Source organism: Portunus trituberculatus, chromosome 18 (genome assembly GCF_017591435.1).
Source record: "Portunus trituberculatus isolate SZX2019 chromosome 18, ASM1759143v1, whole genome shotgun sequence".
Classification (NCBI taxonomy): Eukaryota; Metazoa; Arthropoda; class Malacostraca; order Decapoda; family Portunidae; genus Portunus; species Portunus trituberculatus.
The window spans coordinates 24175986-24195985 of record NC_059272.1 but is presented as its reverse complement, the minus strand read 5'-3'; the positions used below and the strand labels follow the sequence as shown (position 1 = coordinate 24195985).

General features: G+C 43.5%; 1 protein-coding gene across 7 annotated transcripts in view; it reads left to right on the top strand.

Annotated features, from left to right (window-relative positions):
- LOC123505428 (discoidin domain-containing receptor 2-like) overlaps nt 1–20000 on the top strand; it is a 633236-nt gene that overhangs the window by 109504 nt on the left and 503732 nt on the right. The gene's annotated exons all lie outside the window — the stretch shown is intronic.

Sequence of the window (20000 nt, the reverse complement as noted above, 5' to 3'; positions counted from 1 at the left end):
TCTCTCTCTCTCTCTCTCTCTCTCTCTCTCTCTCTCTCTCTCTCTCTCTCTCTCTCTCTCTCTCTCTCTCTCTCTCTCTCTCTCTCTCAGAAGGTGGAGGAGGAGGAACAGGAGGAGGAGAAGGAGAAGGCGAAGGAGAAGGGGACAAGCCAGGCAGAAATGCATACCTCGGCGCCCCTTTCTTCCACACGCGTGACTTCTGGTGTTGCCTCGAGGTGGGAGAGAGAGAGAGAGAGAGAGAGAGAGAGAGAGAGAGAGAGAGAGAGAGAGAGAGAGAGAGAGAGAGAGAGAGAGACACACACACACACACACACACACACACACACACACACACACACACACAAACAACATTCTCTCCTGCTGGTTGGTGAGCGGGCGGCGACATTTCCCCTCTCTGCTGCAGGAGTAGAAGGAGGAGGAGGAGGTGAAGGAGGAGGAGCAGGAGGAGGAGAAGGAGGAGGAGGAGGAGGGTTGTTATAGAGGCAAGCCTGACGCGGCCAGCCTGAGGACCCTTTTAGAAGACCCTTCGTGTTTGTCCAACTTGAGGAGGCGAGGGAAGGAAGGAGGGAGTGAACGCGGAGGGACGTCGAAGGAGGAGGAAGAGAGGAGAAGGAGGGGTAGATAAAGGGTGAGACAGAGGCACAGAAGATGTCGATGGGATTGAAGGATACGATAGCGAGAGAAAGGAGAGAGAAGAATAGGATAAAGGGAGGAATGAAGCGGAGGGACGGCAGGAAGACTCGATAAGGAAGGGAGGAAGGAAGAGAGGAAGGGGAAGATGTTGGAATGGAAGGAGAATATACTTGGCAAGGAAAGGAAGCTGGAGTAGAGGAAGGAAGAGGACCGAAGTTAGAGATGAAGTAAGGGAAGGTAGGAGGGAGGAAAAGGAAGTAGTATTCATAGGATGAAGGAAGAGTAGAGGGGTGGGATGACTAGAGAGAGAGAGAGAGAGAGAGAGAGAGAGAGAGAGAGAGAGAGAGAGAGAGAGAGAGAGAGAGAGAGAGAGAATTTTGGTATTGTTCAGAGTTGTAATGAGCGTGTGGAGCATTTAAAACTGGACGAATAGGGTGGAGAGGCGTGAGTGAAGTGGTTGTAGTAGTAGTAGTAGTAGTAGTAGTAGTAGAATGAGGAGGATGAGGAAGACGAGGAGGTCTAAAGTGATAGGGTGCAAAGGTAGAAAGAGTAGGAGGAGGAAGAATGTAGGAAGGGAATAAAGGAGTTCAGAAGGAGATAAGGGAAATGTCAAGGACGAGGAGGAGGAGGAGGAGGAGGAGGAGGAGGAGGAAGAGGATGTTTGTACGGAAGTTGGTATAGAGATGTATTGATGAATGAGTCGAGTGAAATTGTGAAGATTGTAAAGGGTTTGCACAATCATTGCTCTGTGTATCTCTCTCTCTCTCTCTCTCTCTCTCTCTCTCTCTCTCTCTCTCTCTCTCTCTCTCTCTCTCTCTCTGCTCAGTACACAACGAAAATAAGAAAATAAGAAAGTAAATATTATTTCATACAATCTTTTCTTATGTGTATCTTTCAGGCAAACTTTCCGTCCAGCATTTTCAGTTCTCAAAAGATTTAGTTTTCTTTTCTCTTCCACGAATTCCCGCCGGCGGTGGTGACGAAGGCGGCGGGTACTGGTGGCGGTTACTGGTGGCTATCACTGGTGGTGGTTGTGGTGGTACTGGCCGACGGTCATTAAGTGGACGAGGTGGAGGAAGGAGAGACGCTAGTGGTGGAGTTTGATGTCGGTGGTGACGATGATAGCAGTGGTGAAAGAGGCAGTAATGGTGATAGTGCTGGCGGTGGTGGTGGTAGTGGTGGTGGTGGTGGTGCTGGTGGTGGTGGTCAAGGCAGGAAGGAAGGGAGGAAGGTTTTGGTGTTATGTATGTATGTGATGTTGGTTTGCTGCTGTGAGGATTGCTGTGTGCTGCTGTGAGTGTAGTGGTAGTGCTCATGCTGCAGTGGCGGTGGTGGTGATGATGGTGGTGGTGGTGGTGGTGAGGTGAGTGTCTTTACCTTCCTGTTCATTGTGAAATTTTTAGGTGTAAGAGTTAACGTACCTTTGGCGTGTGGCTGCCTCGGGTGTTGGTTTTTGTGGGTGTTGTATGACCGAAGAACTGATGCTGGCTTGTTATGTGTTGCGGTGTTGTGTGGTGGTGTGGTAGAGTCTATATGAGTGTTTTTTTTTTTTAGTGGTGTTTAAATTGGTGCAATGGTGGTATTTTCTTTTACATCTATTGGGTATTGGTGTTTTATGGTGTTGATGTGGTGTATTTTTGTGGTGTTACTGTAATGTTGTTATGACATTGTTGTGGTAATGTCTAGTGGTTAGTATGTGCGGTGGTGGTTTGTGGTGTGTTGTGAATCCTGTCGGTAACTGGTGCTAAGAACAGTTCTAAGCATGATGAGGGTGACAGAATAACAACATAGCAAAATATGAATCACAAACAAGCAGGAAACATTCTCCTTTAGTCCTTGGCAAGAGTTAAGTAGCTTTCCATCTACTTCATTTCAGTATTTGCCTCAAGCGAGCTCATACTTATTCTTGTGTATGATTTTATCTCTTTTTAACTTCCCGCGTATTAATTAATTTCTCTTTCTTTCCAGGTGCGTGTTTGTGTGTGCAGAGCGTTGTCACCTGTGCTGGCGGTCATCAAGTAACTTTTTTCTAAGATCATGTAGATGGTTTGCTTAATTAGTTGAAAAGAAGGTGAATTGCTTAAAAGTTCTTTGTCTTCATTTTGTTTATACGGAAAAAAGTAACATGAATTTTGTATTACTGGCCTAGAAAAAATGGAAATCAACTCGATGAATCGCAAAAGTGAAAACTCATTCAATGCACATCATTATGAAGAGAGACTAATAAACATACTCATATATCCAATAACAACAATAACAATAAATAAACAGATGACAACAATGGAACAAAACACAATGCTCTGAACAAAGCAGCCTGAGGATACACAACATGAAAATTGAATAAGCTGAAGTGGAAAACGATAAAATGTAGATCGCACACAAAAAGGAAATATCTTCAAAGGGAGCTGTAATAGAAAGAACAGAAAAATACGATGCCGGGGAACACTGGAAGGCTGCTCAGTGTGGTGGCGAAAGCACAGATCCGGGATGTTCTGGTATTTGTTTGCTTTTTCATGTGCTTATCCTACTATTGACTTCCTTCCACCTAGCTGAGACGAATACTGAATGCTGAATACTGGCAAGAATACTGGTGAGGCTCGGGAAAGTATAGTGGTGAATAGTGAGCAAGGTATTGGTGGCGAAATTGAGGATGCTTGCTGGTGACAATAATGAATGCTAGGGAAAATGTTGAGGTTACTACTACTACTACTACTACTACTACTACTACTACTACTACTACTACTACTACTACTACTACTACTACTACAACAACAACAACAACAACAACAACAACAACAACAACAACAACAACAACACTAACAACAACAACAACAACAACAATAGCAGCAAAATATGTTAATAAATCTCATGATTGCCACTACTACCACCAGCTACGACAATAACAAGAACAATAACAACAACAACAATAACAATAATAACAAATATATTTCACGACCACCACCACTATCACCACCTACAATAATAACAACAACAATAACAACAGACAATATAATTCACCATCACCTCCACCACCACCACCACCACAACTACACCACCGTTATTACTCTAATATCTACATAGGCCTGAGAGTGTAGGCCTTCACTGCTCCACTAATCATATGCAAGGTTATTGGTTTCCGGCCTGACTGTGGGAGACAAAAAGAAAAAAAAGTGACTTTCAACCCGGATTCCATTTTCATTAATTAAAAATGAAGAGAAAAAAAATAAAAGATGCCTTTGCTTTGCACGTTTCGTAAAATATGAGCCCAGCATTATTTTTTCCACGTGAATTTTGCCGCATTACGCGACTTGAGCCAGAGTGCCGCGAATTAATGAAACACTCGAGTAATGAAGGCTCAACACAACGCTGGAATCTTTTTGTGCTCTCATTTTTTCCCCTTTGCTCTCTCTCTCTCTCTCTCTCTCTCTCTCTCTCTCTCTCTCTCTCTCTCTCTCTCTCTCTCTCTCTCTCTCTCTCTCTTTCTCTCTCTTTACCGCTGTACAGTAGCGTTGATTTTACTTGCACCGTAGGGGACATGTCGGACAGTAGAGTAGAGGCCGCCACGTGCACCGTAATGCATGTGTTGTACCAGTACCTTATAGTGATTTTATACAAGCGTGCACCAAAATATTATACACAGGACAACACGAGAAGGACAATGTAGAGAGTTTTTTTTTTTTTTTCTATACTGACGCTCATCACACTATGAAAAGAAAGTGTAGAAAGGGAAAGTAGGGAAGGATGAAAACGGAATACTTACACAGGCGACTCCAAGCACCACACTGTACAGTCTTACGTATGGGTGTACTGCAGTCGTATCCTACAGGCGTGTGCTATAGTTGCATGGTGTAAGCGTGCACCACATTGTACTATACAGTTCATTACGTGCACCACAACGCCTAGATATGCGATACAACATGCTACAATGCTGACACAGACCGCTCTACACACACACACACACACACACACACACACACGCGCGCGCGCTGAGAGAGAGAGAGAGAGAGAGAGAGAGAGAGAGAGAGAGAGAGAGAGAGAGAGAGAGAGAGAGAGAGAGAGAGAGAGAATCATCTGTTTGCCGCTTCATATGCTTCATAACACGGATCAATCAAAGAGAGAGAGAAAACGAGAGAGAGAAAAAAAAGACTTCACCTGCTCTGCTAATATGAATTCAAAACCACGTCTAATCATTTTCCTCTCCCCCGTCTCCTCTTCCCTTGCTTCTCCCTCTCCTTCTCCCTCTCCCTGTCCCCTCCATCTCCCTCTCCCTCTCCCTTTCCTCCTCCCCCACTCTCTACTCTCCCCGCAGAATTAATGAATAATCCCTATATTCATATCTCGGTTCCTTGTTTAATTCTACCAAACTTTTTTTTCTCTCTCTCCTTTCTAGTCAATTGAATGTGAAGCGAGTGAGTGAGTCCTCTTATGTAAATATTACCTCATTGATTTCACGACGACGGCTGTTCCTGCTGCTGCTGCTGCTGCTGCTACTCTTTCTTCTCTTTCTTCTTCTTCTTCTCCCTCCTCCTTTTTTTCTTTTCTTTTTATTTCTTTTCTTCTTTTTCTCTTTCTTTTCTGTTTCTTTTCTGTTTCTTTTCTGTTTCTTTTCCTGTCTTCTTCTTCTTCTTCTTCTTCTTCTTCTTCTTCTTCTTCTTCTTCTTCTTCTTCTTCTTCTTCTTCTTCTTCTTCTTCTTCTTCTTCTTCTTCTTCTTCTTTTTTCTTCTTCTTCTTCTCTCTATTTCTATCAACAATGTTCTTATGTTGTTCCCGGCGCTTTCTTTACACCCTCTCCAAAATTTTCCACTTTGTCATCCTCGTCTCTATCTCCTTTTCCCTCTTCCCTTCTCTCCACCTGCATTCCTTCCCCATGTTTTTTTATACAGTATTTTTTATATCAAATCAAGTCTCTGTTACTTCCCTCCTTCTCCTACTCCTCCTCATCCACATTTTCTCTTCCTCCATCTTTTATGACTCCCATTCTTCCCCTCCCCAAAGCAGCAGCACCAGCAACAGCAGCAGTAGAAGGGAGCAGGGGCGGGAATCTCATTTAATAGACTGCTGTAGGTACCGTCATTGCCATGCCATTTAGATTCAGTCATATTTCAACACCGCTAGATGGCAGTGTCGCCGCTCCACGCTGTGTTATAATTTGGTTTGTATTTCCCGTCCACATTTTGGGATCCGGCGTGTGGGAGGAAGGGGATAGAGGGCGGGGAAAGGTTGGGGGGGGGAGGGCAGGAAGAGATCTGTAAGGAATATGCAATGGTAAGGCAAGGAGGAGGAGGAGAAAGGGGAAGGAGAAACGGAGATGAAGGTAAGGAAGGGAGAAGATGAAGAAGAGAATAAGAGTAAGGGATATGTAAAGAAGGATGGAAAGAGAAGAGGAAAGACTAAGGGGTAAGGAAGTAAAGAAAGGAAGGAGGTAAGGAAAAGGAAGGAAAGGGAAGTAGAAGTGAGGAAAGGAAAAAATAAAGAAAGGAAGCGTTAGAGAAGGAAAAAGAAAATGGAAGGAAGGAAATAGAAAGAAATAAAAGATGGAAAAGAAAAGAACCAAGAGAAGGAAAGAAGGGAAAATATTAGAGAGGCAGAAGAGGAAGAAAAGAAGAAAGAAGAGAAGGAGGAAAAGGAAGAGTAGGAGGACGAGGAGGAGGAAGAAGAAAAAAGAAGAATAAAAAGGTGTATTCCTTCTTTTATTTTCTCTCATACGTCGTTCCTTTCTCATATTTCCTCTCTCTCTCTCTCTCTCTCTCTCTCTCTCTCTCTCTCTCTCTCTCTCTCTCTCTCTCTCTCTCTCTCTCTCTCTCTCACACACACACACACACACACACACACACACACACACACACACACACACACACACGAAGCCTTAAGTCAGCTCATGTTCTGTGGCTTTTATTTATTTATCTATCTAATGCGAGAGAGAGAGAGAGAGAGAGAGAGAGAGAGAGAGAGAGAGGGAGAGGAGAGAAAGCGAGTGAGAGATAATGGGAAGAAAGGAGGGAGTGGGATAGAGAGAGAGAGAGAGAGAGGAGGAAGGAAAGAAGAAGCCGAGCCGCGCTAAGCAAGATGTAGAGTTAGCTTTTGATCCAGCCTGAGAGAGAGAGAGAGAGAGAGAGAGAGAGAGAGAGAGAGAGATTAAGATGGTAGAGTCTTTTATAAGTGGACTTTGATGCCTTTCAATCTTCGTGTGTTTTGATCAGTTAGAGTTTTTAAGGAGTCTCTCTCTCTCTCTCTCTCTCTCTCTCTCTCTCTCTCTCTCTCTCTCTCTTTATAAGCTTGAAGTCACGTCTTCTTGTTTGTTTTTCTTCGTTTTTACTCTATTTTACTTTTATCTTTTCATCTCTTTACGTCTTTCTTCCTTCCTTCAGTTGCCTGTCTCTCTCTCTCTCTCTCTCTCTCTCTCTCTCTCTCTCTCTCTCTCTCTCTCTCTCTCTCTCTCTCTCTCTCTCTCATTTTGCTTATTCCTGTTTTCGTAGTCCTCTTTCACTTCGTTGTTTGTCTTATCTTTTGATTTTCTTGTTTTTCTCTTGTTTTCGTTTTCTCTTTTTCCATTTTTCTTTTTTCGGACCCTTATTCTCTTGTGTTATTCTTATTTTTCTTTTTTCCTTTGTTTATTCTCTTCTTCCTCCTTCCAAACCTCCCTTATTTTTTTATCTCCTTTTCATTTTTCTGCTTTCCTTCATTCTTTTTACTCTTCTTCCTCCTTTTGTTTTGTTTTTCTTTCTCCTTTTTCTTCTAGTTCTCAATACTTCCCTATTTTTTTTCTCTTGTTTAGTTTTTCTTCTTCCTTTTTTTTCTTTCATTTTCTTCTTCATCCTCCATTCCTGCAACTCTTGTTTGTTTGCTCTCCTTTTTTTTTTTTTGCTTCTTCCATCTTTCTCACAACTTTATTCTCTCTTTCATTCTCCATTATTTTAACTTTCTTAACTTGTTGTCCTCCTCCTCCTCCTCCTTCTTTCTTTCCTTCCTTCCTTCCTTCTTTCTTTCTTTCCTCCTCTTCTTTATCTTATTTTCTTGCAACTTATTTTCCTTTTTGTTTTACCTTCCTCTACTTCTTCCACTTTATTTCCTTCCTTATTCTGTGTTTCTTCTTCTCCATTTTCTTCTTTCCTCTTCTTCATCATCCTCTATTGTTGCAACGTTATTTATTGGCTCTCCTTTTGTTCCTCCTTTTTTTTTTCCTTTCCTTCTTCTTCCTCTATTTTTTGCAACTTTCTTTATCTGCTTCTCCTTTCCTCATTTTCTTCTTTCCTCTTCATCTATTCTTGCAACTTTATTGTCCTCCATATCTTCCGTTCCTCCAACTTTCTTTATTTGATCTTTTTTTTCTTCCTTCCTTACTTTCCTGCCTCCTGCCTCCTGCTTCCTCCTCCTCCTCCTCTTCTTCCTCCTCCTCCTCCTCCTCCTCCTCCTCCTCCTCGTCAAGAACCAGCTGCTACAACTTTGGGGGCTGAGGAGACTACCATCTGTTGTCGCATCTTTTACCATCTCCCGTTTCGCCAGGATGAAGGGAGACACGCCCCCTCCCCCCCTCTCCCCTTCCTCTCCCATCTCCCTCCTGCTTTTTCCCTTCTTCCTGCTACACTCACAGGAAGGATTCAACCCCCTCCTCCCTCCTCTCCTCTTCTTCCTGTTCCTTCTCTCTGTCTCTCTCTTTCCTTACTCTCTTTGACCTCTTTCTTTCCTTCTTTCCTGTTTATCTTCTCTCTTCATTCATTTATGTTTTTATTTTGTTTTTTATTCATTCATTGTCCTTCCTGTTGGATTGGCAATTGGTGTGGTGGTTTAGGTTATTCTCTCTCTCTCTCTCTCTCTCTCTCTCTCTCTCTCTCTCTCTCTCTCTCTCTCTCTCTCTCTCTCTCTCTCTCTCTCTCTCTCTCTCTCTCTCTCTCTCTCTCACTGACTCATTCATTTATTCACTCATTCATTCATTCATCCAGTCTGTCAGTCAATCAGTCAGTCAGTCAGTCAATCAGTCAGTCAATCAGTCAGTCTTTACCTACATCTTCTCTCTCTCTCTCTCTCTCTCTCTCTCTCTCTCTCTCTCTCTCTCTCTCTCTCTCTCTCTCTCTCTCTCTCTCTCTCTCTCTCTCTCTTAATCTCTCTTCTCTCCTGTCCTGTTTTCCTCTCACTCTCTGTGTTTGGGTTGTCTACTCCTCTCTTCTCCTGCCTTCCTTCATAGTTTCCTTCCTTTTTTGTGTTGAGAGGGAGAGAGGGAGGGAGAGTGGGAGGAAAGGTAGATGAAAGTACTGAGGGGTAGGAAAAAAGTGGGGAGAATGGAAAAAAAAGGGAAATATAGATGAGGAGAGGGAGAGTAAAGGGAAAGGAAGGCAAGGAGGCAAAAACGATAGTAGAAAGGGATATAATAGAAGTAAAGGTGGAGATAGGAAGGGAGGAAGGTGAAGTAAGGAAAAAATGGAGATTAAAGACAGGTATGGAGAGGAACAATGAGAGAAGAGAGTAAGAGTGAAAGGAGGAGATGGAGATGGAGAGAAAACATAGTATGGATGATAGATAATAAAAAAGAGATGGAGAAGAGAGGTGGAGGAAAAGAAGAAGGGTCAAGGGAAGAAGAGGAGGAAGTGAGGAAGAGAGGATGTGGAGGAAGTTGTAAGGGAGAAGGTGGAGTGGAAGGAGGAAGGGAAGGAAGGGGAAAGCTGGAGTAAGGGAGGAAGAGACAATTGAAGTGGAAGAGGGAAGCAAGGGGTAAGGAAGAGGTGGAGGAAGGAGGGAAGGGGAAAGAGAGGAAGTGGAAGAAGAGAGAGAGGGAGGAAGGGGAAAGGAAGGGGAGGGGGGAGAAATACCGGATATAAAAGACTGGAGACAGGAATTAAGGAAAGTTTTGTGCCTTCGGAAAATTAAGATTCCACACTTGTTAAACGAGGAGGAGGAGGAGGAGGAGGAGGAGGAGGAGGAGGAGGAGGAGGAGAAAGAGATAGCGTTGAATGAAGGAGAGGTAGCAGGCAAGGAAAGAAAAGAAAGATGCAAAATACGAGGGAGGAGAAAAAAAAGAACAATAAGAAGGAAAAAGAGAGAGAAAAATCAGGAAAAAATAAAAGAAGAGAGAAACAAGATCACATTCAAAGTAAAGAGAAAAAAAGAACTAGAGCACTAAACACTACCTGCTCTTTCCTCCTCCTCCTCCTCCTCGTCCTCCTCCTCCTCCTCCTCCTCCTCCTCTTCCTTCATCCCCCTCTTAACCCCTTCAATCTCATTAACGCCAACCGCAAGACACATCACTTCTCTTCCTTCCTCTCCTCCTCTCCTCTCCTCTCCCTTCTCTCCCTCCTCTCCTCCTCCCTCTTCCCTTCTCTCCTCCCCTCCCCGTCCCTCCAGCTTCCTAAAGGCGCTCATATCTATTAGCGAAAAATCTGATGGGTCCCTCGATGACTAAAAATACGAGTAATCAAGGAAAGGTGAGTGTTAAGTGGCAATTACCTGTCTTCCTGTTTTATTGGCACCTGAGGAGGACAGGAGAAGAGGAAGAGGGGGATGGGGGACTGAGAGGTGAAGGAAGTGAAGTTTAGAAAGGAGTAGAGGGAGAGGTTTGAACGGGAGGGGAAAATGAAAATGTGTAAGGGAAATGTAAGGGTTTTAAGGAAAGGTTGAGGGTAAAGTGGTTATGGAAAAGGAAGGGAAGTATGTGGGAAGGATGAGAGTAAAGGGAGAGGGGAGAAAAGGTTAGTATTAGGAACAGGGTGTAAAAAAAGCAAGTATTAGGAAAAGGGTGTGAAAAAGACAAGAGTTTTAAGCAAAAGAAAGGAGGGAAAGATGAAGATAAAAGTAAAGAAGGCTATGGAACGGGAAAGAAATTATGTAGGAAGGATGAGAGTAAAGGGAGAGGAGGAAAAGATGAGAGGTAATAGGAAAATTAAAAAGGAAAGAAGGCATACATAGAAAACAGAAGGAAATGAATGAGGAAAATGGGAAAGAGAAGGAAATGAATGAGGGAGGAGAATGAGAGGCACACTGAGGAATATGCATGAAATGGGTTTAAGAAATGCCTCAAAACTGCAATGGAAGAAAAAATAAGTGGAGGGAGAGGGTAGCTGGAGGAAGGGGGGGGGGAGTGTGAGAGATGTGGTGGCAGGGAAGGGATAGTGGACGGGAGGTGTGGGTGTGGGGAGGGGTGGAGTGCTGTGTCAGAGGGAATTTATGTCCACCAGGATGTGTGTGGAGGGGTGTGTTAGTAGTATGAATGACACACACACACACACACACACACACACACACACACACACACACACACACACACACACACACACACACACACTTTTCCTACCCTCACTTCATTCCCTTCACTTCATTCCCTTCACTTAGACACTCTCTCTCTCTCTCTCTCTCTCTCTCTCTCTCTCTCTCTCTCTCTCTCTCTCCCAACTGTGGAAGATCTGAGAGATAACCTAATATCCTTATCCTGCCCACCCCCTCTCTCTCTCCCTCCCCCATGTCCACTTCCTCCTCCTCCTCCTCCTCCTCCCTCCTCCCTCCCTTCTCTTGTCTCCCTCTCCCCCTGCACCCCCCGTAGTGGAGACTCGCCCATTACGGTCTATAATCCAATATCCTTCCTATTGACGTTTTTGCCTCCCTCTGTCTGCAATAGATGCCAATTTGATTACTTTTTTTCCACCCTTTCGTATTTTTTTTTTCGGTTCACTGTTTTTTATTTTTTTTTCTCCCTTACTACATGTTGTGAAGCTTTAAAGTTTTGTTTTGTTCGTGTTTTTTTTATGTGTGTGTGTGTGTGTGTGTGTGTGTGTGTGTGTGTGTGTGTGTGTGTAATTTAGCTTTTTTTTTATGTGTGTGTGTGTGTGTGTGTAAAAATTTTGCTCATTCTTGCCTTTTTTTATTTTTTTACGCTTTGTTTTGTTTGCATAAAAGTGCGTGTGTTTATATTTTCTCTTCTTTTGGTTTATTCATCTATTTATTCTTTTTTTTCAGGGGATAGGTGAGAGAGGAGAGGTGAAAATTTCTCCTTTATATTTTTTTTCCATAGTGTTGTTGCTTTTGTCAGTCGGTCAGCCAGTCAGTCAGTCAGTTAGTTAGTTAGTCTTCCTATCTGTCTTTCTATGTATGTATGTATGTATGTATGTATGTATGTATGTATGAATGAATGCATGTAGTCGTGAGTTAGGCAATCATTCTATTTATATGCTCTCTCTCTCTCTCTCTCTCTCTCTCTCTCTCTCTCTCTCTCTCTCTCTCTCTCTCTCTCTCTCTCTCTCTCTCTCTCTCTCTCTCTCTCTCTCTCTCTCTCTCTCTCTCTCTCTCTCTCTCTCTCTCTCAATTTGTGTCATCTCTTGCTCTTTTTTCATAATGTTCTTTCTCTACTCTCATCCATAGTTCTGTGTGTCGGTTTGCTCTGTTCTCTCATTCATCTAATAATCCAACTATCCTGACCTATTCATTCATTATTCCTCCATTTTCCTCCTCTCCTCCAAACTTTCCCTCCATTTCTCTTCTTCATCAACTCTTATCTTGTTTTTCTTATCTCATTTCCTTCATTTTACTGTTATTGCAAAGAGAGAGAGAGAGAGAGAGAGAGAGAGAGAGAGAGAGAGAGAGAGAGAGAGAGAGAGAGACAGAGAGAATGCAGCTGACTGGAGCATTCATTAGCACACACACACACACACACACACACACACACACACACACACACACACACACACACACACACACATGATCTTTAAGTTGGTATATTTATGTATACATATATATATTTTTTTTACTTTCATTTCCTTTCACTCATTATTTTTTACTGTTTTCTTTTATTTACGCCTTAATAATCTTTCTCTCATTTCTGTATTTTCTTTTTGTTTTTTACGATCATGTATTGGTGAAAAAATTAAAGATGAATTCATTTGTTTTAGCTCTCTCTCTCTCTCTCTCTCTCTCTCTCTCTCTCTCTCTCTCTCGGGTGTGGGTTGCAGCTCTGGCAGTGTTTCTGTTCGATTTTACCCGTATCAGGATTCGAACCCGCCGGTGCATGACTGGAATGAGGATGTCTGATGGGAAAAAAAGAGAGGAAAAACGAGGGGAAAAAACACAGGATACAAAAACACTGACGAGAGAGAGAGAGAGAGAGAGAGAGAGAGAGAGAGAGAGAGAGAGAGAGAGAGAGAGAGAGAGAGGAGAATGAGGATGTTTAGCAAAAAAAGAAAGGAAATATGAAGACAAAAACGTTGAAAAGTTGAAGAGAGAGAGAGAGAGAGAGAGAGAGAGAGAGAGAGAGAGAGAGAGAGAGAGAGAGAGAGAGAGAGCACTACAATTGAAGTTATCTCTAATTAAAGTACAAATATTTAAGGAAAGGTAGTGAAGAAGGGAAGATGGAAGCAAATTAGTGCAAAAAGTGAATAAAGGAGGAGAAAGGGGTAAAACGAGAAGAGAGAGAGAGAGAGAGAGAGAGAGAGAGAGAGAGAGAGAGAGAGAGAGAGAGAGAAATGGGAGTAAAACATAGAGACAAAAAATGAATGAAGAAGAAAGTGAAGGAGGAAAAGAAGAGGAAAAGGAGAGTGAGTGGGAGAGGAGGAGGAGGAGGAGGAGGAGGAGGAGGAGGAGGAGGAGGAGGAGGGAATGAGGAGGAAAGTGGTTGGTTGAGAATTCAGGCCGGAAATGAGAAGACATCGGCCGGTTCCAGTATCGCCTCTTTTAGCGTGTTCCCAAACTTGCCTTCCTCTCTCCCTCACTTTCCCTCCCTCTCTCTCTCTCTCTCTCTCTCTTCCACCTTCGCCTTCCCTTTCCCTCTCCTTCTCTTCGTTTTGTCCTATTCTTTCTTTCTTCCTGTTTTGTCTTTTTCTTCTTTCTTTTTTCTTTTCTTTTCAAGCTTCCGTTTTTTTGTAACTCAGCAAGTCAGTACATTCTTCATCTATTTGTCTTCTCATTCGTTTTCTCTCTCTCTCTCTCTCTCTCTCTCTCTCTCTCTCTCTCTCTCTCTCTCTCTCTCTCTCTCTGCGTTCCTTTCTTCCTGTATTCATCCATTAATTCATTTTTTCATTCTTTCCTTTCTTTCTTTCCATCTATATCATCCCATCCTCCTCCTCCTCATCTTCCTCCTCCTCCTCCTCCTCCTCCACTCATTTTTTGCCTTCCCATTCTTGTCACATCTTTTAATTCATACAAATGTAGAGAGGAAAGGAGTGTTTATAAGCAGGAGGAGGAGGAGGAGGAGGAGGAGGAGGAGGAAGAGCAGAAGGAGGAGGAGGAGGATGTGTGCAGTGCTTGGGCGGGTGTGGGCTGGGGCATGGCTGAGTGACGGCGGGTGTGACTTTGCGTGTGTGGGTGAGGGTGTGTGTGGGCGTCATGAGGGCGGGGTGCAAGAGAGGGCGACAAATAAATAAACAAATGTAAATGTAATGAAAATAGAAAACACGAATAAAAGGAGGCTGTTTATATGAGAGAGAGAGAGAGAGAGAGAGAGAGAGAGAGAGAGAGAGAGAGAGAGAGAGAGAGAGAGAGATTTGATCCTTCGTTTCCTTTATTTATTCTTGTTTTACTTTTTTACTTTATCTCTTCTTTTTACCTCTCTCTCTCTCTCTCTCTCTCTCTCTCTCTCTCTCTCCCCCATAATCACATCTACCATTCCCTTTCCTTCTCCTTCCCTTCCCATCACCTCCCGTCCTCTCCTAAATCATTTCTATCTATCCCATCTCCTGTTACCTACTCCTCTCTCTCTCTCTCTCTCTCTCTCTCTCTCTCTCTCTCTCTCTCTTTTCCCCTCCCCTCTCTTCCCCTCGCCTGGACAGCTCCCATCTACGCAGATAAGCACATTACGCACATTAATTGGCTCAGACCAAGACCTTATCCTCATCAGCCTGTCAATTAATTATCAATGACGAGTGTGAAGCAGAGCAGATCTTCTCCTTTCCCTCTTCTTCTTCTTACTTTTTTCCCTTTTATTCTTTTTTCTTCTTTTTCTTTTTCTTTTTCTTTTTCTTCTGCTTCTGTCTGTTTTTTTTGTTTTTGTTGTTGTTCTTCTTGTTCTTCTTTTGTTGTTGTTGTTGTTGTTGTTGTTGTTCAGTCTTTTGTTCAGTCTTTTTTTTTCTTCTTCTTCTTCTTCTTCTTCTTCTTCTTCTTCTTCTTCTTCTTCTTCTTCTTCTTCTTCTTCTTCTTCTTCTTCTTCTTCTTCTTCTTCTTCTTCTTCTTCTTCTTCTTCTTCTTCTTCTTCTTCTTCTTCTTCTTTTACTTGTTCTTGTTCTTGTTCATGTTTTCGTTGTTGTTGTTGTTGTTGTTGTTGTTGTTGTTGTTGTTGTTGTTGTTCTTTTTCTTCTTCTTCTTTTCTTCTTCTTCTGCCTTTTTCTATTTTTTTCTGTTCTTTCTTTTTTCCTCTTTTCTTCCTTCTTGTTCTTGTGGTTCTCCTCCTCCTCCTCCTCCTCCTCCTCCTCCTCCTCCTCCTCCTCCTCCTCCTTGTCTTTTTCCTTTTCTTTTTCTTTCTTCTTCTCCTCTTACTTATCCTCAACGTTGTTTTTATTGTTGATGATGTTATTATTGTTGTGTGTTGTGTTGTTGTTGTTGTTGTTGTTGTTGTTGTTGTTGTTGTTGTTGTTGTTGTTGTTGTTGTTGTTGTTGTTGTTGTTGTTGTGCATGATCGATTCCCTTCCTCATCTAAGCTTTTGGTTGTTTTTAGAGTGCTTTTTACATATTTAGTGGTTTTATTGATCTCTCTCTCTCTCTCTCTCTCTCTCTCTCTCTCTCTCTCTCTCTCTCTCTCTCTCTCTACCGGTTCGCCTAAATTCTCTTAAACCGGAGTCCCATCATTCCGGATATTGAAGGGGACCCTCCCTGGGGCTACCTCATTACTGCCCCTCCTCCTCCTCCTCCTCCTTTTGCATCTGCTTCTATTCCTTGTCATTCCGTACTCTGCATCTCGTCGTCTTCTTCCTCGTTATCCTCGTTGTCGTCGTCATTTTCGTCTCCTCCTCCTCCTCCTCCTCCTCCTCCTCCTCCTCCTCCTCCTCCTCTTCCTCCTCCTCTTTCTCCTCCTTCTCCTCATTACCTCAGGCCATCGTCTCTCTCTCTCTGTAGTGGCAAGCCTTCATCTCCACCGAATTCCCTTCAGTTCTCTATCTTGTACGGCTTCAAATCCAACCCAGCTCCCTCCTCCTCCTCCTCCTCCTCCTCCTCCTCCTCCTCCTCCTCCACTTCATCTTTCTCCTTTTCCTCCTCCTCCTCCTCTTTCTCCTTTTCCTCCTCCTCCTCCTCCTCCTCCTCCTCCTCCTCCTCCTCCTCCTCCTCCTCCTCCTCCTCATGTTCCTCTTGTTCTTGTTCTTCCTTATCTATCTTTTCCTTTCTTGTATTTTTCTTGTGTTGCTTTTTCTCCTCCTTTTTCCTTTCTTCCTCCTCTTCGTCCTCTTCCTCCTCTTCCTCTTTCTTTTCCTCTTCCTCTTCCTTTCATTCTTCTTCTTCTCCTTTCTCCTCCTCCTCCTCCTCTTCTTCCTCCTTTCTCCTCCTCCTCCTCCTCCTCCTCCACTTCCTTCTCTTCTTCTTCTTCTTCCTCTTCTCCACTTTCTGTATTTCCATGTAAAGAGGAATAAGAAGTAAGTGTGTTTCTTTTTCTTTTTTTCTTTCCGTATTTCAATTTTGCAGAGAGAGAGAGAGAGAGAGAGAGAGAGAGAGAGAGAGAGAGAGAGAGGGGCTGACGATGCATATGTAATGGGAAGGGAGTGGAGACTGTTGGTGTAGAGGCGGAAGGAGGCTCGCTCAAGACGTGGTGTATCTCCTCACCATCTTTTTCCTCTCCCCCCATCTCCCCTTCTCTCCCTCACTCCTCCCCTTTCTCTCTCTCTCTCTCTCTCTCTCTCTCTCTCTCTCTCTCTCTCTCTCTCTCTCTCTCTCTCTCTCTCTCTCTCTCTCTCTCCCTCTCTCTCCCTCACTCCCCTCCCAAACACCACCACCGCCACCGCCGGCGATAGCGAAGACTAACAGTCATTTTGTATAAAGTTTTCCTCCCACGCTCACGCCCTTGGGATTAAATTGAAGGTAGGACCTGTGTGCGGGCGTGTGCGTGCATTATGTGTGTGTGTGTGTGTGTGTGTGTGTGTGTGTGTGTGTGTGTGTGTGTGTGTGTGTGTGTGTGTGTGTGTGTGCGCGCGCAACAGATAGTTAGATGACTCGACAGTAAGATAGAAAATGTTAGAGAGAGAGAGAGAGAGAGAGAGAGAGAGAGAGAGAGAGAGAGAGAGAGAGAGAGAGATGGATGACATGAACTAAGAGAAAAAGGACAGGGAGGAGAGGGCATTAAATGGAGGAAAGATAAGAGGAATGGAGCAGTGGAGAAATGGGAGGAGGAGGAGGAGGATGAGGAGGAGGAGGAGGAGGAGGAGGAAAAGGAGGAGGAAGAAGAGGAGACATTAGGGAGGGAAATGGGAAGACTTAGAGCAGAAGAAGAAGAAGGAGATGAAAGGCGATGAGACAGGAAAGGCAAGCGAAGGAATGGGAAAAGAAAGGGATGAAGGATGAAATGAAGAAAGTACAGGGGAAACTTGCCAGAGAGAGAGAGAGAGAGAGAGAGAGAGAGAGAGAGAGAGAGAGAGAGAGGTGCACAGAACACTAAAACAAAGGAATACACGAAGCTAAAATAGACTCAGAGACACATGCAAAAAAAAAAAAAAAAAAGGAAAGCTGCAAAAAGGAGTGAAATAATGAAGCAGAAGAGGAGGAGGAGGAGGAGGAGGAGGAGGAGGAGGAGGAGGAGGAGGAGGAGGAGGACTGGTGGGAGTGAGGCATCCAGCAGGTGCTCGGCGGGGGATGAAGAATGGGGAAACTTTAGTCACGACGCTGGCCAGATGTTCCTCAGCTATAGACTCTCCATGATCATCCCCTCACCTCCCCTCACCCCTGCCTCTCCCTTCCCCTCACCTCCCCTCAGCCCTGCCTCTCCCTTCCCCTCACCTCCCCTCAGCCCTGCCTCTCCCTCCCTCACCTCCCCTCAGTCCCCTCTTTTTTTTTTTCCCTTCCCCTCATTCCCTTACCCTTCTGTCCATCCTTCTCTCGTGTGGTTATCTCTCTCTCTCTCTCTCTCTCTCTCTCTCTCTCTCTCTCTCTCTCTCTCTCTCTCTCTCTCTCTCTCTCTCTCTCTCTCTCTCTCTCCAGCAACACCCGGAAAATGGAAAGTTTCTTAGGATTCCGGATATTTAGAGGCCACCAATGTCTCTCTCTCTCTCTCTCTCTCTCTCTCTCTCTCTGGTGTTTTAAATCAGTTTTGGTGTAGTTTTTTTTTATATTTCTTTGTTATTTTTCCTTTTTATTTTTTTACGTTCGTAGATAAAGTGTTTTTCAGTTTTCTCTTTCTTTTTTTTCTTTCTTTCAATTTTCCATCCTTTGTTCGTTTTCCTTTCTTTTCATCATCTCTTATTCTTTTTTGTTTTTTCATTTGCTTCTTCTCTTTTTTTCATTTTCCATTCCTCTCTCCAATTCTTTCCACAGATTCATCTTCAGTTTTCTCATCTCTTTGTTTTCTCTTTCTTCTTTTATTTTTAGTTTCTTGTCTCCTCCTCCTCCTCCTCCTCCTCCTCTTCCACTTCTTCTTCTTCTTCTTCTTCTTCTTCTTCTTCTTCTTCTTCTTCTTCTTCTTCTTCTTCTTCTTCTTCTTCTTCTTCTTCTTCTTCTTCTTCTTCTTCTTCTTCTTCTTCCTCCTCCTCCTCCTCCTCCTCCTCCTTCGCCTCCAATAGTAAAGAGAACTTGTACGAGGAATTACTAATGAGAGAGAGAGAGAGAGAGAGAGAGAGAGAGAGAGAGAGAGAGAGAGAGAGAGAGAGAGAGAGAGAGAGAGAGATTAGTGGGAGTGAGAAATAAACAAAAAGTGGGTGAAAAGTGTAAAAAGCAAGAAAGATAGATAATTGAAATAAGAAGAAAATTAGCGAGAGAGAGAGAGAGAGAGAGAGAGAGAGAGAGAGAGAGAGAGAGAGAGAGAGAGAGAGACTTGGACGAAATAATGAAGCCCGAAGGAAAACGGGGGTGTGGGAAGTAAACGGAGAGAAGATGAGGTGAAGAGTAAATCAAATGAGAGCGAATAGATGAGGAAGAGAACCGTGATATATGAAGGAGTGAGAGAGTAAAGAAGCAAAGAAAAAAATAAGATGGACGGAATGACGGAAGTGAAAGGACGAAAAGATGAAGAAGAACTAAACAAGAGAGAGAGAGAGAGAGAGAGAGAGAGAGAGAGAGAGAGAGAGAGAGAGAGAGAGAGAGAGAGAGGAAGTAACCGGACCAAGGACTAAGGAGAATTTTGTGCGTGAGTGAGAGAGAGAGAAAGAAAAGTCAGGAAGTGATGAGTGAATGATGGACTGAAGAGAGAGAGAGAGAGAGAGAGAGAGAGAGAGAGAGAGAGAGAGAGAGAGAGAGAGAGAGAGAGAGAGAGAGAGAGAGAGAGAGAGAGAAGAGGAGAAGGAGGATGAGGAGGAGAATGATGATGAGGAGTAGGAAGAGGAAGAGGAAGTAAGCGACGTGAAGAACATTGAGGCAGAGCGAAACTTAGACCATCTAAGAAGAACCAAGAGGAACCAAGAGGAACCAAGAGGAGGAACTAAGATGAAACAAGAAAAACTGAGACACAGAGGGGGAAGAGGGAGGGCTGAGAAACAAACAAGCTAGTACTAGGAAGCGATCAAAGAAAACGGGTGCTGAAAATCGAACCGGAGCAACAAGACCTGAAACTTAGAAGGATCTGCGAAGTCGTTCTTTACTGGTGGTGATGTAAAATTCATTGTCGGCTTTGGTGGAGTGGCTCTTGAATGGAAGGTAAATCTTACTCGAGGAACCTGAAGGGAGGGTCGGGGGCGAGGATTGGGGGAAGGAAACACGCATCTCCGCCTCATGTTTGTATTTTTTATCAAGTTCCGTTCTTGAAGTGGCCTTGGCGAGAGCGGTGAAGGAGGAGACGGAGCGGTGGCGGTGGGGCCTCAACTTTGCAGCGCGGAGGGAAAAAGAGACGGCAAGGGAGGAAGGAAGTTGTGTAGTCTTCTTAGTCTTCCTTCTTCTTTTTCGTCCTTCTCTTCTACTGCACCTGGTCTTTTTTTTCTTTTTCTTCTTTTTTTCTTTTGGTTCTTGTTCGTGATTTTTTTTGTTCGTGATCTTCTTCTTTTTTGTTCGTTTTTTTCTTGTTGTTCTTCGTGTTCTTCTTCTTCTTGTTCTTCGTGTTATTGTTGTTGTTGTTGTTTTCGTTTTCTTCTTGTTCTCAGTTCTTGTTCTTGTTCTTCTTTTGTTCCTTCTCGTAAGAAATAGTTTTTTATTGACATGTCTTTACTTGGAATACACACACACACACACACACACACACACACACACACACACACACACACACACACACACACACACACACACACACACACACACACACACACACACACATTCACTGGAGAAAAAAATAACGA